General features: G+C 38.8%; 1 long non-coding RNA gene across 2 annotated transcripts in view; it reads right to left on the bottom strand.

Moving 5' to 3' along the window:
• The window catches only part of LOC127487678 (uncharacterized), a 67,235-nt gene that overhangs the window by 23,156 nt on the left and 25,005 nt on the right, over positions 1 to 19,074 (bottom strand). The window contains exons 2-3 of one of the 2 annotated variants that reach the window (XR_007914730.2): positions 16,785 to 16,951; positions 2,078 to 14,605 (exon numbers count right to left, since the gene is read on the bottom strand). This is a non-coding gene — a long non-coding RNA (uncharacterized lncRNA). The remainder of the gene's footprint in view (positions 1 to 2,077; positions 14,606 to 16,784; positions 16,952 to 19,074) is intronic. The other variant, XR_011386360.1, reaches the window with a different exon arrangement.

The raw sequence follows: 19,074 nt of genomic DNA, 5'->3' as shown, positions 1-19,074 counted from the left end.
TCTGGTGGGTAAATAAATTTAACCAAAGTGCAAGAAACTTTTCAAAAATCATATATGTGTATGTTCATCAAAAATCAATAAGAAAGACAACTCAGAGAAAAGGAAAAATAAACTAGGAAAAAATATAATAAAAATTCATGTAAAAATAAATGTATTTTGGTCAAGAAATACTTTAAAAGATATTCAGTCTCATTAATATTTAGGGATATAATATAAATGAGCAGAGGCAAATGGTTTTGACCATAATTTTGCAAATATACTTATGAGGTACAGTATTGGCAAGTGTGGGAGAAAAGTGCTACTCTTCTATACTGTGGAAAACAATTTGGCAAGGTTTATCAGATTTTAAATGTGCAAACCAAATTGACATGGCTATTTTACTTCCTGAAATCTATCCTAATGACATGATTACACACACACACACACACACACACACAGGTGTTTTACTGCAGTATTGCTTCTTAAAGTAAAAATCTGAAAATCATCTAACTGGTCTTCAATAATAAATTATTAAGTAAATTACAAGTATAAGTAAAAATGCAATGCTGCATTTAAACAGAGTGAAACAGCAATACGTATATATGTTTATGTGCATATACCTATGGTTTAAAGGAACCTTTGCAAAATATGTGAATAGTGAAACAAAAAAACTATGAGGTCACATAATACGTACAGCGTACTACTATTTATTTAAAAACTAAATTATATGTTTGTGTATATGTATAATGTATATACTTAGTTAAAAATACATGCACATATATAGTAAAGGCAAAGAGAGAAAGATGCTGGATGTTTATATGGTGAATTATGTTAATGTAGTTGATTCTGGGACAGCTGGGGAGACCAGAGGGCAGGATGAACTCAAGCTATAATTCATTGTTCTGTATGTATCTGAGTGCTTGAATTTTTAACAGATACTCACGTGTTACAGGTAGTACTTAACAAAAGGAAATTGTGTTTGAAAAATAATTTGATAGCAACCTGAGATAGCACTGAAACACTGGTTCTTTTCAGATGAACAGGCAGGTCTGTGCCTCCCAGGTGGAATAAACCCATCTTTTCCCCTCTTCCTGACCTGCTTAATTAGGATGGGTGGAGATGGCCTGTGGAAGGGTGTCTGCTCTCCACCTGTGTCCCGTAGTAGGAATTATTGTTTGTAGGCACCAACAAGGAGAGTGGAACTGAATCCTAAGAGGTCCATGATGCGGGAGCTATATGATTTATTATTCAGTTAAAACCTCTAAAGAGGGAAATAAGACCTCGTTGTCAACTCTGATTTATATTCTCTCATTTCGCAATTCAATGAGTAAGTCAGGTGGGCATTGCCGAAAACTGGTTATGGATTTCGCCCAAAGATGTATAATTGTATTTATATTCAAAGTTTCAGTTTCATTCGCTTCATCTGATTTTATTTTTAGCCTCTTTCTCTTATTTAATTTTTATTTATGTATTTTCTTCTCTCAGACCAGAATGACAGGCAGTAGCTGCTTAATATTTAAGCTATTTTTCATGCATCCCTTTGGTTCAGTCCCGGGCCTCTCCTGTACTGCTTGCTTAGAAATAGGTGAGCTGTCTGCAATTCCCACTCCCTCGTGAGCGCCACATCCATGTTGAGCTCCGAGTCAGGGTCATGAAGAAGATGAAGCTTTATTCTCTACATGTGGAAGCAAGATAAATAAAGGGTAGAACCTGTTTGGCTTTGCTTGTAGTTGAGGCTCTTTAAGAAGTGTGATGATTAAGACTTCTGTTTAACTATGCTGGGTTTAGGAAACACAAGGCTCCTCAACTTCCACACCCCCAGTGAGGTACTACATTTTTTGAAAGGGGCATCGGTGATAGGATCTGGGTCTGAATAGTGAGAATTTAGAAGGGCACATTGATAAAAGTCTGAACATTTATTTCTTCTGAAAATTAGGTCTCAGAAAGCTGTATTTAACCATGAAAATATCTATTTTCTTCCTTTAAAACAAATGCATTTATATATATGAATTTATATTATATAATGAATTGTTATAAATAAAATGAATTTTTATATATAACATGAATATATATATATGTATATAAAAATTCAGTTTACCTTGAAAGAGACATAGAGGGAGATGGAGAGAGAAAAATATCCCATCTGCTGGTTCACTCCACACATGTTCACAACATCTGGGGCTGGGTCAAGCTGAAGCCAAGAGCCAAGAATTCAATTAGGTTTCCCACAGGGATGGCCAGGGCCACTTGAACCATCATCTGATGCCTTCCAAAAAGCCAGAATCAGGAGTGGAGCAGGACTTGAACTCAGAGACTCCGATATGGGATGCCAGTGTCCCAAACAGCGTCTTCATTGCTGCATCAAATGTCCACAGCACATATTCAAATTCTTTAACCAGTAATTACATTATGTAAATCTCAAAAAGAGAGAAAACAAAATGTGACAAAAGCATTAGGTACTTAGGTAGTCATCAGGCAATATTTTTCAAAGAAAAAAGTGAAAACCTTTAGACTCCAATAGTAGGATGATGATTACATCAATGTTTACATTCAATCTTACACAGCTACATAAAGATGAAAATGAGTGGTAATGAACATGATTTAGCAATGTGAAAAATACTTATACTATCTGTAAGAAAAATGTAAATTAGTACACATGTTGTGGGGGAAAGCAATGCAAAAAATATGTGAGGAAGCTAGAACAAGAATTTAAATAATATGTTAAAAGGAGAAAGAGATAAAATCAGAATCCTTTTCAAATTTTTACAGTATGCCTGTAATTCTATGATCCAACAAGATAAATTCTTTAAATATAAAAGAAGCTTTTAAATAAATAGAAAGCTGGAGTAAGTATTGTATATCCTTATACCTTATATAATTTCTGTAACCTCTTATTCCCAGTCTCCTAGCCCTTACCCCTGTATGTACACACACACACACACACACACACTACATGAAACACACCTATGTTACACACAAATATTCCTCAAAAAAAGATGACAGGTGCTCCAGGTACTCAAGTACATTTCCAGTTGCTGCGTGTATTACTACCACATTAATGTCACAAGGGGAGATCTTATTCTTCCATATCCCTTTCTTCAGAGAGCAATTATTTCTCCCGTGGTCACTTTTCCTGGCAAAATCCAGTTTTATAGCCATCTGAAGTAGCACTATCAATAAACATTTATGTTCCATATAAATAATAGGATAGAACAATCCTAGATATTTTCTTACTAGGAGATCTTTAATAATCTTTCAAGAAGCAGGAGATTGGTTCATTTTTTCAAGGTTTATTTAACGCCCCCAACAGGTGATCCCTTGCCCTCTTAAGTGTTCAGAGAGGAAAAAGCTATGTTCACATACATAGGTTTACCATGACCTATTTTTAAAAATATTTATTTTCATTTATTTGAAAGGCAGAGATACAGAGAGAGGTAGGGGAGAGAGAGAGACAGAAACAGTGAGCACGTGAGAGATCTCCCAGCTGTTGGCTTATTTCTTAAATGGCCACAATGAGCATGGCTGTACCAAGCCAACACCAGGATCCTGGAGCTTCCTCTGGGACTCCCATATGGATGCAGGGACCCAAGCACTTGGGCCCTCTTCTGTTTTTCTTAGGTGCTTTAGCAGGGAGCTGGATTGGAAATGGAACAACTGGGTCTCCAAGCGGTGCCCATGAGATGCCAGCGTCACAGGCTGCAGCTTAACTTGCTTCACTAAAACGCTGGCCCCTGCAATTATCCATCTTAGTCTGTTAACACCATTAAGACAAAATACCTAGGACTGAGCCATTTGTAAATAATAGAAATATATTTCTCACAGTTTTGGGGCTTGAAGTCCAAGACCAAGGCAGCAGCATGTTCAGTGTCCAGTGAGTCTGCTTTCTGCTGTAGAGCTGGTGCCTTGTGCTCTCTCTGCAGAGGCAGCAAACGCTGTGTCTTCACATGGCAGAGAGGTGACAGGGTAAAACAGGAATAAGCAAATTCCCTCCATCCTTTATGCAGGGCGTTAATCCACCCATGAAGGCAGAGCACTCATGATTTAATTGCTTCTCAAAATGTTCCACCTGTTAACACTTACCACAATGAGGATTAAGGTAGAACATGGATTGTGGAAGGGACACATATATTCATAGGAACACTTCAAAAATATGTATACTAATGTGAACACATGTGCGCGCGCACACACACACACACACACACTCCTCAGAGTTTTCTGAATTATTTGAATGACTTTCTGAATGACTAAGGGTGCTCTGGAGGCTCTATCTAGTTTGCTGTTTGTTTAGAACAGACTTTATTTTTCAGACCTTATTGTTAGAGCACCTTACTTTTAACAGCAGTTTGATATTCACAGCAGAGTTGAGCACCATGCACAGAGACCCCCTATGAACCCACACCAACACCTATGCATAGCTTCCTCCACTCTTACCATCCTCTACCTCACTGTTGTTTAGGCAACTGCTGAATCTCTACAGGCACATCATTACAACCCAGAGTCTATGGTTTACGTCTTAGTCCATTCAGGCTGCTGTAACAAAATATCACAAACCAGGGGCTTATGAAGAATAGAAATTTATTGGAAGCTGAGCAATCCAAGAATTTACATTAGGATCGACTTTTACTGGTACACAATCTGTGCATTCGGACCAGTTGATAATGACAAGTGTCTGCTGCTGTACTGTTGTACAAAGTAGTTGTACTATCATAGGGAGTAGTCTCATTGCCCTCTGCCTCCTACTATTTATCCTTCTTCTATAATGCCCCCAAACATCGATCTTTTTACTCTTCATATTTTTGTGTTCTCCAGATCATGCAGTCGTATTATGCACCAGGTAGCCTTTCCAGATGAGCATACATCACTTAGTAATATATATATATATATAGAGAGAGAGAGAGAGAAAGGCAGAGTGGACAGTGAGAGAGAGAGACAGAGAGAAAGGTCTTCCTTTTGCCGTGGGTTCACCCACCAATGGCCGCTGCGGCCGGCGCGCTCAGGCCAGGGTATCCCGCTGATCCGAAGCTAGGAGCCAGGTACTTCTCCTGGTCTCCCATGCGGGTGCAGGGCCCAAGCACTTGGGACATCCTCCACTGCAGTCTCAGGCCAGAGCAGAGAGCTGGCCTGGAAGAGGGATAACCGGGACAGAATCTGTTGCCCCGACCAGGACTAGAACCCTGGGGTGCCGGCACCGCAGGTGGAGGATTAGCCTAGTGAGCTGCGGCGCTGGCCTAGTAATATATATTTAATTCTCCTCCATGTCCTTCCATGGAATGATGTTCCATTCATTTTTTATAATGAAAAATATCCCATTGTCAGGACATAGCACAGTTTATTTATCCAGCCACCTACTGAGGGACATTTTGGTTGCATCCATATTTTGGCAATTATGAATTAAGCAGCTATAAGGATCCTTATGAAGATCTTATGTAGATATAAGTTTTCAACATCTTTTTTTTTGTAAATACTAAGAAGTATGATTGCTGGATACTATGTTAAGAGTGTGTTTAGTTTTGCAAGAAACAGCCAAAAGAGCGTCCATTGTTGTTGTACCATATTGCATTCTCACCAGCAATGAATCAGAGTTCTTCTTGTTCCCCATCCTCACCAACATTTGGCATTATCAGTGTTCTAGATTTTGGCCATTCTAACAGGTACACAGAGGTATCTCACTATTATTTTAATTTACATTTCCCTCATGACATACCATATAGAGTATGCACTTTTTTTTTACTTGACAGGTAGAGTTAGACAGTGAGAGAGACAGAGAGAAAGGTCTTCCTTTTGTTGGTTCACCCCCCAAATGGCCGCTACAGCCTTCACACTGCGCTGATCCGAAGCCAGGAGCCAGGTGCTTCCTCCTGGTCTCCCATGTAGGTACAGGCGCCCAAGCATTTGAGCCATCCTCCACTGCCTTCCTGGGCCACAGCAAAGAGCTGAACTGGAAGAGGAGCAACCGGGACTAGAACCCAGAGTCCATATGGGATGCTGGCGCCACAGGAGAAGGATTAACCTAGTGAGCCACAGCGCCAGCCCCAGAGTATACTTTTTAAAAGCATATTTCTTTGGTGAAGTAATTTTTTAAGACATTTTATCTCTGTACACAAAGTGACATCTCCACATACTGACTTGTTTTTGCTTAAAAGTTGACCCTTATATCTGATATTTCCTTTTGGTTGTTTAATGTCATTGACAAAATCTTCAGGACAAAGTTAAAGAGAGATAGTGAGAAGAGGAAGACTTGTCCAGCTCTACTCCCAGGGAAAAAGTTTTCAATGTTTTGTGGTAATTGTGCTTTTTTATAGCCTCATTGTAAATAATATTAATCATAATAAGGAAAATGCTATTTTTTACTATGCTGTGAGCAGTTTTTTATAACTAGATATTGAATTTTATGAAATACTTTTTAACATTTAATCTAAATGATTGTGTGATTTTCTTCTTGTATTTTCCACCCACATGAATGTTTTGCATTATTTATTTTGAATGTTAACCACCTTTGCATCTTTTGGTATATGCTGCCTTCTATTAATCTTTCAAAATGCTTTGTATTTGGTTTAACCATAATATTTTGCTTAAAAATTAAAATAAAATAATAAATCTAAACAAAAAAATCTTTGGCCCAATTTTTGATCGGGTTATTTGCCTTCTAATTGTTGAATTTTAAGAGTTCTTTGTGTTTTTGTATAGAAGCCCATTATCAGATATGTCTTTTGAAATATTTTCTCCCAGTCTATAGCTTGTCTTTTTATTCTCCCGACAGTGTCTTTTACAGAGCTGGTATTTTTAATTTTAACTAATCTCAGCTCATCATTCCTTCTTTAATGGATTATGCTCTCTATGTTTATCTAAAAAGTCTTCAACAAACCCAAGGTCATTTAGACTTTCTCCTGTGTTATCGCTAATAACTTAAAGATGTTTGGTTTATGTTCAGGTCTGTGCTGCATGTTGACTGACCTGTTGTTGGGGTGTAATGTTTGTGTTTACATTCCCCTGTTTTTGGCATGGGATATCCAGTTTCCCAGCACCATTTGTTGATAATGCTATGTGTTCTCATGTTCTGTCTTTGTTCTTTGTCAAAGATTACTGAACCATGACTATGTGTGTGCATTTCTTTCGGTGCTCGCTGTTCTGTACCTTGTCTATTCTTTCACAAATACTGTACTGTCTTCACTACAAGTCTTAAATTTAACAATGTCAGTTCTTACACTTCATTCTTTTCCTTGAATATTGTGTTGGCTATTGTGGAGTTTTTGCCACTCCATACAAACTTTAGAGCATCCATAAAATAGCTTTGCTGGGGGCTGGCGCTGTTGCGTAGTGGGTAAAGCTGCCACCTGCAGTGCCAGCAAACCATATGGGCACCGGTTTGAGTCCCAGCTGCTCCACTTCAAATCCAGGCCTCTACTGTGGCCTGGGAAAGCAGCAGAAGATGGCACAAGTCCTTGGGCCCCTGCACATGTGTGGGAGACCCAGAAGAAGCTCCTGGCTCCTGGTTTTGGATTGGTGCAGCTCCGGCCATTGTGACCAACTCTGCCTCTCTCTGTCTCTTCTTTTTTCTCTGTGTAACTGTTACTTTCAAGTAAAATAAATAAATCTTAAAAAAATAGCTCTGTTGTATTTCCATTGGGATTTCTTTGAATCTGTAGTTCAAATCGGGAAGAACTACATCTTGCAAATATCTTAATATTTCATTCCATGAACATAGAATGCATTTCCATTTATTTAAGTCTTTCTTATCTCTATTTACAAAGTCTATTTAAGGTACACAAAATTTTTTATACCTATTTATAGTGAAATGTCTACTACATTCAAGAAAACAAAAATCTCTGTTATATCACATGGCTTCCTTTTCTGTGTGTATGGAAACATCAACTAAAAAATACAAATACACACTATCCAATAAAATATCATCAGCTAGCATTCTCATGCTATGATTTAAACTTATTTGCCCTACGTAAGTGCGACTTTGCACATTTTAACCTAGACCTCTTTTTTCCTTTTCTCCCCACTCTACTAAGTGTTTCTTTATATTCAACTGTTTTGAACAAGTGAAATCATGCAATATTTTCATTTCTGTATATTCTTTATTTCTCTTTATCCTTGAGAATTAAGGTTGCTTAACATAAGCAAATCAATCAGTGTGATATATCATATTAACAAAATGAAAGATAAAATTCCTGATCATCACAGGAGATGTTCAAAAAGCATTTAACAAAATTTAATTTTTTGTTAAATCCTCTCAACAATTTAGATATAGACATTAATTTCTGCAACAAAATAAACACCTTTTATGAAAAACCTACAACTGACATCATTATCAGTGCAGACAAACTGAAAGCTTTCCTTCTAAGATAAGAATGTACAAGATAAGAATGTACACTCTGACTACTTCAATTCAGTATAGTTCTAGATATACTAGAAAGATCAATGAGACAACAAGAAGAAATGAAAGGCACACAAATAAGAAACAAGTAAAATCACCCCTATTTCCTATTAATATTTAAATCTTCTTAGATTTCTCTCATCAGAAGGCTATATAGATTTCCTGATATGAATCTTGTGTGTATTTTGCTATACTTACCATTTAAAACACTATTTTTTTGAAATGACAATTTAAATGGGATTGTGTTTTTTAATTTTAATTTCCATTTGTTCATTGCTAGGAAATAGGAAAAAATTCACCTTTCTGTATCAACTTTGTGACCGGCAATGTTGCTTGATTACTTGTTAGTCCACAGAGGTTTGTGCTGTTTCAGATTTTCTATATATTCAAACATATTATCTGTGAACAGACAGCATTATTTTTTTGCTTTCACAGTCTGAACATCTTTTATTTCATTTTCTTTCTTCCCATATTATTTAGAACCTCTGATACAATACTGAAAAACAATGGTAAATGGGAACAGCCTTGCCTTTTTCTGATCTTAGTGTAAAAGCTACCATAAGCATTAGATTAGCTGTAAGTTTTATATAAATATTCGTTATCAAGCTGAGGAAGTCTCCCTGCCTACCTGTATTGCTAATTTACCAAGCTTTTTTTTTATTTAAGGTAAACAAATTTCATGTAATATTTTATTCTATTTTCAGATTCCTGAGGTATCTACATACTGTCTTCTACAACGGCTGTACTAGTTTATATTCCCACCAACAATGCATAAGGGTACCTTCTTCCCACATCCTCACCAGCATTTATTGTTTCTTGATTTCTCTATAACAGCCATTTTAACTGGGGTAAAGGGAAGCATCATTGTGGTTTGGATTTGCATTTCCCTGATGGCTATTGATTCTGAGTATTTTTTCATATGTCTGTTGGACATTGGAACTTATCTCTTCAAAAATGCCTGTTCAAGTCCTTTGCCCATTTCTTACCTGGATTGCGTTTTGTGTTATTGCTGAGATTCTTGAGCTTTTATAGATTCTGGATATTAATCCTTTATCAGTTTCATAGTTTGCAAACATTTTCTCCAATTCTTCACTTTGCTGAGCGGTTTCTTTGTGGTGCAGGAGTTTCTCAGCTTGATATAATCCTGTTTGTATATTTTGGCTTTCATTGCCTGTGATTTTGGAGTCTTTCCCAAGAAGCTTTTAGCTATGCCAGTGTCTTGCAGCATTTCCCCAATGTTCTCCTCTAGTAATTTGATGGTATCAGGTCATAGATTTAGAACCTTGATCCATTTTGAGTTGATTTTTATATAAAGTATAAAGTAGGAATCATGCTTCATACTTCTGCATGTGGAGATCCAATTTTACCAGCACCATGTGTTAAAGAGATTATCCTTTCTCCAGGGATTGATTTTAGCTCCTTTGCCAAAGATTTGTTGGTTGTAGATGTTCGACTGATTTCTGGATTCCTATTCTCTCCCATTAGTCTATATGTTTCTATATGTCTGTTTTTGTGCCAGTACCAGGCTGTTTTGATTATAACTGCCCTGTAGTATGTCTTGAAACCTGGTATTGTGATGTTGCCAGCTTTGTTTTTGTTAAGATTGTTTTAGCTATTCGGGGTCTTTTCAGTTTCCATACAAATTTTAGCATATTTTTTCCTAGATTTGAGAAGAATATTGTTGGTATTTTGATTGGGATCACATTGAATCTCTACATCACTTTTGGTAGTATGGGCATTGTAATAATATTAATTCTTCCAATCCTTGAATGTGGACAGGTCCACCACATGGGTGGCAGACATGCAACTGCTTAAGCTATCACCTGCTGCTTTCTAGGGTCTGCATTAACAGGAAATCAGAATCAAGAACCAGAGCCAGGCAGTGAACCCAAGCACTCCAATGAGAGAAATGGGTATCTTAACCAGTGTGTTAACTGTTAGGCCAAATGTCCTCCTTCCTCCTTTCCTTTTAAAGGATAATTTCTCAAGGGACAGAATTCTAGATTGGTGATAGATCTTTCTTGCATTACTTTAAATATTACACTTTATTCTCATCCTGCTCCCATGATTTCTGAGAAGTCAACTGTAATTCTTACCTTTATTCCTCAATGGGGAAGGACATTTTTCCCCACTACCTATTTTCAGGATTTTTTCTTCATTTTTTTAATTTTCTGTAATAAGAAAATGATTTATCCAGTATTCTCTGTGCTTTCTGGATCCATAGCTTGTCCTCCTACATTAATTTGGAGGGGGAAATCCTTAGCCATGATTTCAAATATTTCTTCTGTTCCTTTGTTCTGTTTCTTCCCTTTCTGCTGCTCTTACCGCATGCATGGAAGACCTCCTTGAGTTCTGTATAACTCTTGGACGGTTCTGTGCTGTTCGGGGTTTGTTTTTCATATTTTTTCTCTTCAGTTTTCGGTTTGGAAATCTTCTATTGAGCTACTCTTCAGGTCAGAGAATCTATACTCTGCCATGGCCAGTCTACAAAGTTCTTCAGAAGCAGTTTGCATTTCTGTTACATTGTTGATCTCTGGAATATCATTTTGGCTCTTATTGAGAATTTCTATCCCTCTGCTTCCATTGCCCATCTGTTCTTCATATCTGTTAGAACCCTTAGCATATTAATCACGGTTATTTCAAATTCCCAGCCTAATATTTCCAGCATTCCTGCCATCTATGAATCTGGGTTTGATGCTGTCTCTGTTTCTTCAAACAGTGCTTCTTACTATTTCAGTACATCTTAGAGTTTTGTATTGAAACCTAAACTGTAATGTATAAGGGTGAAATTGACATTTTGAGATTCAATGATTGCTTATAGCCCTTGTCTCTACTGTTGAGGAACAGTGCCTTTTTCTTCATACCATTTGTTAAACTCTTTACTTAGTGTAGGGTTAATCTTAAGAGTATAAAGTAAACTGAAAGTAGATCTTTCTTTGTAAAAATTAAGTGTGAATACAAGAGGGAGGATGAAGAGTGAGAGCATGGGTGGCAGGGAGGGTAGGGTGGGGAAAATAACTATGTTCCCAGATCTGTATATATGAAATACATGAAATTTGTATATCTTGAATAATTTTTTAAAAAAGAAAGCCAGATGTGATGTACTAAAACTTTCTGTAATATTCTAGGTGGTGGCCAGGGCTATTCTCCAGTCTTGTATTCCATCTCAGTCTTTCACTGGCCCTGTGCCTCTGGATTGCGACCTTCACACCTGCTTCTCCATTCCCCTGCCCCCTTAGGCGGGACAGGGTGTCTAGAGTGGACTGGATTGAGAATTTCTCTTTCTCTGCGTGGAAAGCAAGAGCCACCTGGAGTTGGGTATTTGACCTAGGTCAGTTAAGCTCTGGCAAAATAGTTTGTCCTGAAGGCAAACCATGCTAATTAGAACAGAATATATGGCCAGCGCCGTGGCTCAATAGACTAATCCTCAGCCTTGTGGCACCAGCATACCGGGTTCTAGTCCTGGTCGGGCGCCAAATTCTGTCCCAGTTGCCCCTCTTCCAGGCAGCTCTCTGCTGTGGCCCGGGAGTGCAGTGGAGGATGGCCCAAGTGCTTGGGCCCTGCACCCACATGGGAGACCAGGAGAAGCACCTGGCTCCTGCCTTCGGATAGGCGCTGTGTGCCGGCTGTGGTGGCCATTGGAGGGTGAACCAACGGCAAAGACCTTTCTCTCTGTCTCTCTCTCACTGTCCGCTCTGCCTGTCAAAAAAATTAAAAAAAAAAAAAAGAACAGAATATAACACGATATTTCAAAATAGTTCCTCTCCTCACCCCTTTCCAGAAGCATGAGGTGGCATTTCTGCAGTGTTCAATGTGAGGACCTAGTGAACTTCTAGAGGTAAACCCACCAACATGTGGGGACACCCCATGACTGCATCCCCTGGAGGCGCCAACTCTCAGACTTGCCCACGCGCCTCCAGCAATTTGTCAGGTACAGTCCGGGTCTTCCTACCCTGGCTGTGCTGCCAGTGGAGTTTGCTGCTCCTGGGTTCCGCGCCAGCGAGTTGCGATTTACCCGGCTCTCTGATTATGAATTGTGTTCTGCATTCTCACTTCTCTGAAGGATTTAAGAAAAGTTATTGATTTACAGTTTGTCCAACTTTTCATTTCTGTTTAGGAGTGAGTAGCAACTTCCAAGCTTCTATTTACATGCCAGTCTGGCAACTGGAGTGATTTTTCTGTTTTAACTTTTTTTTTTAAAGGCAATAATGAAAACTGAAACTTACTTACACCTATCAGTAATGTGCTAAATATTTGATCACTATTATATTCCTCCAATCTTATATCAATTAAGTGACGGGGGAACTGTTTTGTAAATCTTCTGTTTTGGGGACAGGAAATTAAGATTTAGAGAAGGTTAGAAATTATCACAAGGACACAGGGCTTCAAACTGGAGAGGTGTGAACTCAGAGAGCCTACAGTTCAAGCTATTCCCTAATGTTATGTTTTTAAATGTTCCCTTTGGTTACTTTTTTTTTTTTTTTTTTTGTAATCAGAGCCATGGTGTACAATCAAGCAAGTTAAAGAAACTTTGTTACTTTTTGAATGATACTGGCAAAAAATGGGCAATACACAGCCTGTGCAACCATTTTTGGTGCAAGGCTATGCACATCATTTTTCACCAGTTCACCCCATGATTTTTATAGGTTTATGCAGCTACTCTACTACATGTTATTTTCCATTCTAGGACATCGTGTGGCACAGATAACAAGATGCACTCTGGTTAGGATAACAAAGTCAACACGTGTGAATTTTGGCCTCTTGGTCATCAGAAAATCTCTAATTTTTTTCTTAAAAAAAGATATACTCATTTATTTGAAAGGCAGAGTTACTGAGAGACAGAGACTTTTCATCCTCTGGTTTACTCCCCAAATGGCTACAACGGCCAGGGCTGGGCCAAGCGGAAGCCAAGAGCTTGGAAATCCATCTTTGTCTCCCACACAGGGACCCAAGTACTTGAGTCATCTTCTGTTGTTTTTTCTAATCACCCTAGCAGGGAGCTGGATCTGAAGTGGAGCATCTAGGATTCCAATGGGAATCATATGGGAAGCCAGCACCCCATGCAGAGGCTTTACCTGCTATGCCACATCACAGGCCCCTCTAATGTTTCTACAGTAGCCTGGCAGCAGCAAAACAAGAACTGGACTTAGAAAAAAAACTTAATAAATGCAAATTAAGTGGTTGTAATGAAACTATTTTAAACCTTATGAAGAGTAATATCTTCAGAAGGACATTAGGAAACATTTTGTAAAATGTGTTAAACATATTTCAGACTATAAATTGGAACACAGTGTAGTAGGTAGCTCTTTTGTAAATGAGCAAGAGAGGCTACCTGGTGTCTCTACTGATGAAAATTTAAATCAAAGTGTATTTGCTCCAGGTCTATAGAGAAGCAGAAATAAATGATTTGCACTTGTATGAATATTCAGTTTTGCAATATCCTGGCCCAACCATGATGCAAATTACTGACAGTTTTAGAAATGATTTAAGAGCATGATTATCAAAATTCCTAGAATAAATCAAATACAGAGATACGCATAAAAATAAGATTGTAAATTCTGCATGTGATTTCATACAGTCACTTTCTATTTATGGACCTTTGCCCGATTCTCTGTCTGTAAATGTGACTTTCCATATAGACATGGAAACTAAGATTCAGGGAAGGGTGATAGAGGAAGAAATCCTAGGCTTCTGTCTTTGGCCAACATGAACGGCTTAACTGCTTATGAGAAAATAAAAAAAAAAAAGAAATAAAAAAGTATTAGGAATCTAAGTTCTTCCATTTCCTATTAGCTCAGTAGCCCATGCTGATTCAGTTTTTGGAAGAACAAGAGCACACTGAGTATCTAATAGCTACTGTAGAGAACTGAAAAATAATTTGGTTGTTGCCCATAACACAGTACACATGTGGACATGCTTACACACAAACTCACTAGAACAGAACAATAGTTAAGACTTATCAGTCAATAAGCCCACCCTTGCAACTAGTTGCTGACTTCATTTAACAAAACAAATGGACATGAGCGCTGCATTCCAACCATACTGAGCCACTCTAGAGGCTAAGAGGAGGAGGGACAATGAAGACAGATTACCTGGCCAGGCCCCAGCCAGATTTCTTTCCCAATGGCAGTCCAGTCTTTAAAGAGCTGTGTGGCAGGTGTGCCCTTTCCAGAGGCAGGGAATGCGCAAGGCCTAGTCTCTTCTTCAGTTTCCATCACTTTCCTGCTGCTCAGGGCACTAAAACTGTTAATAGAGGAAAGAAACATTTCTTTGAATTAGTGTGAATCATTTCGTTGGAGATAGTGTAACTACCAGTAATTTCAGATCAATTTACATGATATTCTACTTATTTTATGCAGCTCCTCATTGCTCCTCCACTTGACTGCTCTAATAACATGAGCCCTTAGAATTAAAACTTTTCATCTCCACATCGCTCCTATTTCCAATGGTTCTATATTGAGACATCTCCTGCGGAGTCAAAAACTTAACTATTCCTCTGCCACAGTTAAGAATTTCTCAATGAGAGTCTCCAGCTCAGAGCAGGCATAAGAGATGCATGGAACTGATCTGTCTTTTCTGGCCCACCCTCTTGTTACCTCCAGGCCCTTCACATAATCAGCATTTCTTCCATTAGCCCCTGCCCCAGCCCTGTGATACAGGCTGGGAAATGTGATGACCAGTGTTCAATTCTGAGTAAAGAGGCCTTCTGCATACAGTCTCTCAAATATAGCAGTAGAAATGCAAGCGCCACTCCACCAAGAGCAAGAGTTGATTCATTAATTTGTTTATTCACTTAATAAATATTATGCATATTTTACTAGGTTTTGTGCTAACTCCTGGGGGTGGGGATATGTATGAGAGTAGTCTCTTGCTCAGGGACAGATCATGCTGGAGACATGGTCCATGACCAAAGTCAAGACAAGGAATGCTGAAGGAGAATCTATACAATATAATATGACTGTGTGACAAAGGCAGCCCTCATTTATGGAATTCTTACCACTCTGATCCAACTCTTTTAGCTCATTTAGTCTGAGAGGGAGAGGGAGAGAGGGAGAGAGAAGATTTTCTCCATACTGTACGTGGAATGAAAATACATTTTCTAACACTACAGGTCTAATAAATGCCACATGTGGGGTCCAAATATATAATTGTATTACTCCACCATCATTGTCATTTCTATTACTTTGTTTTGCCCTCTACACAAAATGGTATATAATAACTTTTTCCATCCTTTCTTCCCTTACATACTTCATCCTATATTTGGTTATTTGCCAAAACCTTTCTAGTTAAGTTTATTTTGATTAGGGCTTAGGAGTGTGGTCATAGTGAAGAGAGATAGAGGAGAGAGAAACAAACTAACCCCAGGTCTCCAATGTTTATTCCCATCAAGGTCATCAGACTTACAATTAAAAAATGGTTTCTTTTTTTTAGCACTGGGCTTGTCTTTCTCATAGTTAAGCACTGTTGGAGGAGAGAAAGTAAGAAAGAATCATCCATTCACTGGTTCACTCCCAAGATGGCCACAGTGGCTGAGTCTGGGCCAGGCTGAGACCAAGAGCCAGGAGTTTCCCCCAGGTCTACCATGTGAATAGCAGCAGCCCATCTTCTGCTGGTGTTCTCAAACCATCTACAGAGAAATGAATCAGAAGTGGAGCAGCTGGGATGCATTGCTGGCAATGGCTTTACCCCCTATGCTACACCAGCCCCTGATACACTTTCTAAGTAACTTCATAATGTGCTTTCTTTCTACTCTTGACCCCATCAAACGTCCTCACATCATAGTTTGGGCAACATCATCTGTTTGTCATTTCCCCTTTGCTTCTTCTAATTCAACCCATATGCATTAGACAAGTGCTATTTCTGATGATTACTCCCCTGCTTTGGATCCAAAAATGATTCACTAGCCCCTATGCCTCAGTTCAAATCTTAGGGCATTTTGATTCCCTCACAAGATAAGGTATCTTACATACCAATCAATCCTGTACCTATGTTCCATACTGAACAACCTCCAGTAGGATTTTATTTCACTCCTCACCACCTCCCATTCCATCAGTGATTTCCTCGATTGTACCTGTGTCGATATTCTGCCTTCCATCTGCAATTTTGTGTTTTAGCAAAGACCAACCCACCTTTCAAGGCTGTGTCACAAGACCCATTGTATCAGAACAACCTGATCCATTCTATGGCATAGATTAGATTTCTTTCATAGAAAATCAGTTTGAACCTTGTCACAAGGCACTCACTGAGTATCTATAAGTAACCCAGACCAAGAATGTCAGAGAATATGGGTTAAATATTGCTGTTTATATAAAACAGAAAATAAAAATGAACAAGAAAAGGACAAAAGAAAACTTCCAATGAATTATCTCTGCAGTAGTAGTTGCATCTGGCAAAATAGAACTTTATTTTTTCTTTTAAGTACCTGTTTATTCAAATATATAGGGCTCAGCGGTCTGTCACCTTCTTCCAAAATGAGTCGACAGGAAGAAGAGTCCAAGGATGTCTCTAACGTGCTACCAAATTAGCACATAGAAAACACAACCATGTCCTGCACGTCATGAATTGTTAATGCTCTGTTTACTGCTGAGGCTGTCACAGAAAACAAGACAGTCTGGTAAGTCAATAATTTATTTCAGACTGTGGAATTAATTAGGAAGACAATTAAATAATTGTGAGAAAGTAAAAAAATATGTTGGGACATTTTGTTTTCAAGAATCAGTGGTGGTTTACAGAGTGTTTGGATACTGCTTGGGGGGAAAGGAAGTTAGAGGCAGACAGAGAATAAACTTTGTGCATGCTTTTTTTTTTTTTTTAAAGATTTACTTATTATTTGAAAGAGTTACACAGAGAGAGAAGGAAAGGCAGAGAGAGAGAAAGAGAGAGAGAGAGAGTCTTCCATCTGCTGGTTCACTCCCCAATTGGCTGCAATGGTCGGAGCTGTGCCAATCCGAAGCCAGAAGCTTCTTCCGGGTCTCCCACATGGGTATAGGCACCCAAAGACTTGGGCCATCTTCTACTGCTTTTCCAGGCAAAAACAAAGAGCTGGATCGAAAATGGAGTTGTCGCGACTCGAACCTGCGCCCATATGGGATGATGGCACTGCAAGTTGGCGGCTTTACCTGCTATGCCACAGCACCAGCCCCTCTGCATACTTCTTATAAGATGCATATTGCTCTTCCCTCAACCCTTTCAAAGAAATCTCAGTGAGCCACATTAATTCTTTAAATATTAAAATGATTTACATTTCATGTGCAAACTGGTGGGCAAACAAGCTGTGCCCTGGATTTAGTTTGGCTCGCTGTGAGGTTACATAGTGAATAAGTGATTTTGCATCTGCCATGTGAATATCAACAGTGGATCCAAATGAAAAGTAATACTATCTAAATATACTTTAGAGTAACTGTCTGTATAGACATAAGTCACTTCATGATTTTTCCGAGAATAATAAATAATAGAAATAAACATCCATAAAATACCATTTTCCATGCTGGGATTATAAATGCCATATCTGTCCAATAATATGATTCCCATGCCTTGGTATTCACTTATATTAGTAAAGATAAGATTTGTTGATGTGATTTCAGGGAATGATTCTTTAGAACAAGCAGAGATGAATAGATAGGACTTGGTTATGCTCTGTACTGACAACAATCTAACTCTATAAGGCAAAACTGATGGTTCTATCTAGCACAAGTGTCTAAGAGTAACCTTGCCCCAAATTAGGACAAAAAGCATCATTTGGAAAATACCGACCAAAAACTTTTTAAAAGTCTGGCATGAATGTACAACAGAAAATAAAAAGATGGATCATGGTATGGTTACATTTTTTTGTTTGTAAAATCACTGCAGAGAAATCTATAGATGCAAGGAAAGAAATGTTGAAAAATTACATTCTTATTTTAGAAAATTTAACAACATACCATTCACATCTACTGCTAAAAAGGCTGCTTCTCCTGTTCTCTTATTGGTGTTTTTTTTTTTTTTTTTTTTTTTTTGACAGGCAGAGTGGACAGTGAGAGAGAGAGAGAGAAAGGTCTTCCTTTTGCCGTTGGTTCACCCTCCAATGGCCGCCGCGGCCGGCACATCGCGCTGATCCGAAGCCAGGAGCCAGGTGCTTCTCCTGGTCTCCCATGCGAATGCAGGGCCCAAGGACCTGGGCCATCCTCCACTGCACTCCCGGCCATAGCAGAGAGCTGGCCCGGAAGAGGGGCAACCAGGACAGAATCTGGCACCCTGACCGGGACTAGAACCCGGTGTGTTGGCGCCACAGGCGGAGGATTAGCCTATTGAGCCACGGCGCCGTCCTTCTTATTGTTCTGTCACTATTTCTCTTATGCAGGAGAATCCAGAAAAAGAAGGCAACCCTCAAATTTGCCTTCTGGTGAGGTATTATTTGGACTCTTTTAAAGATCAAAAAAATGCAAAATCATCATATCACATTGGAAGGCAAATCTTAGACTTTCCTGTCTACAGCTCTGCGCTCCCCCATCAGTCACCAACTAAGCCCCAGGTCAGAGTGGGTATCCAGCTCATGCTGTAGGCACTCACAAGAGGTAAGACTCTGAAGTGTACAGAGGAAACAGTCAAGTTAACAAACATGAACCTTAACCCTATTTCTGAAGTATGTCATAGAATATGAGGCTGGCAGTTAGGGAAACCTGAAATCAAACAGCAGGAAGGAGCCATGACTATTGAACAACCAGCCTCAAGTT

Source organism: Oryctolagus cuniculus, chromosome 2 (assembly GCF_964237555.1).
Source record: "Oryctolagus cuniculus chromosome 2, mOryCun1.1, whole genome shotgun sequence".
Taxonomy (NCBI): domain Eukaryota; kingdom Metazoa; phylum Chordata; class Mammalia; order Lagomorpha; family Leporidae; genus Oryctolagus; species Oryctolagus cuniculus.
Note: the sequence above shows the minus strand (reverse complement) of the source record. Positions and strands in the feature narration are given on the sequence as shown.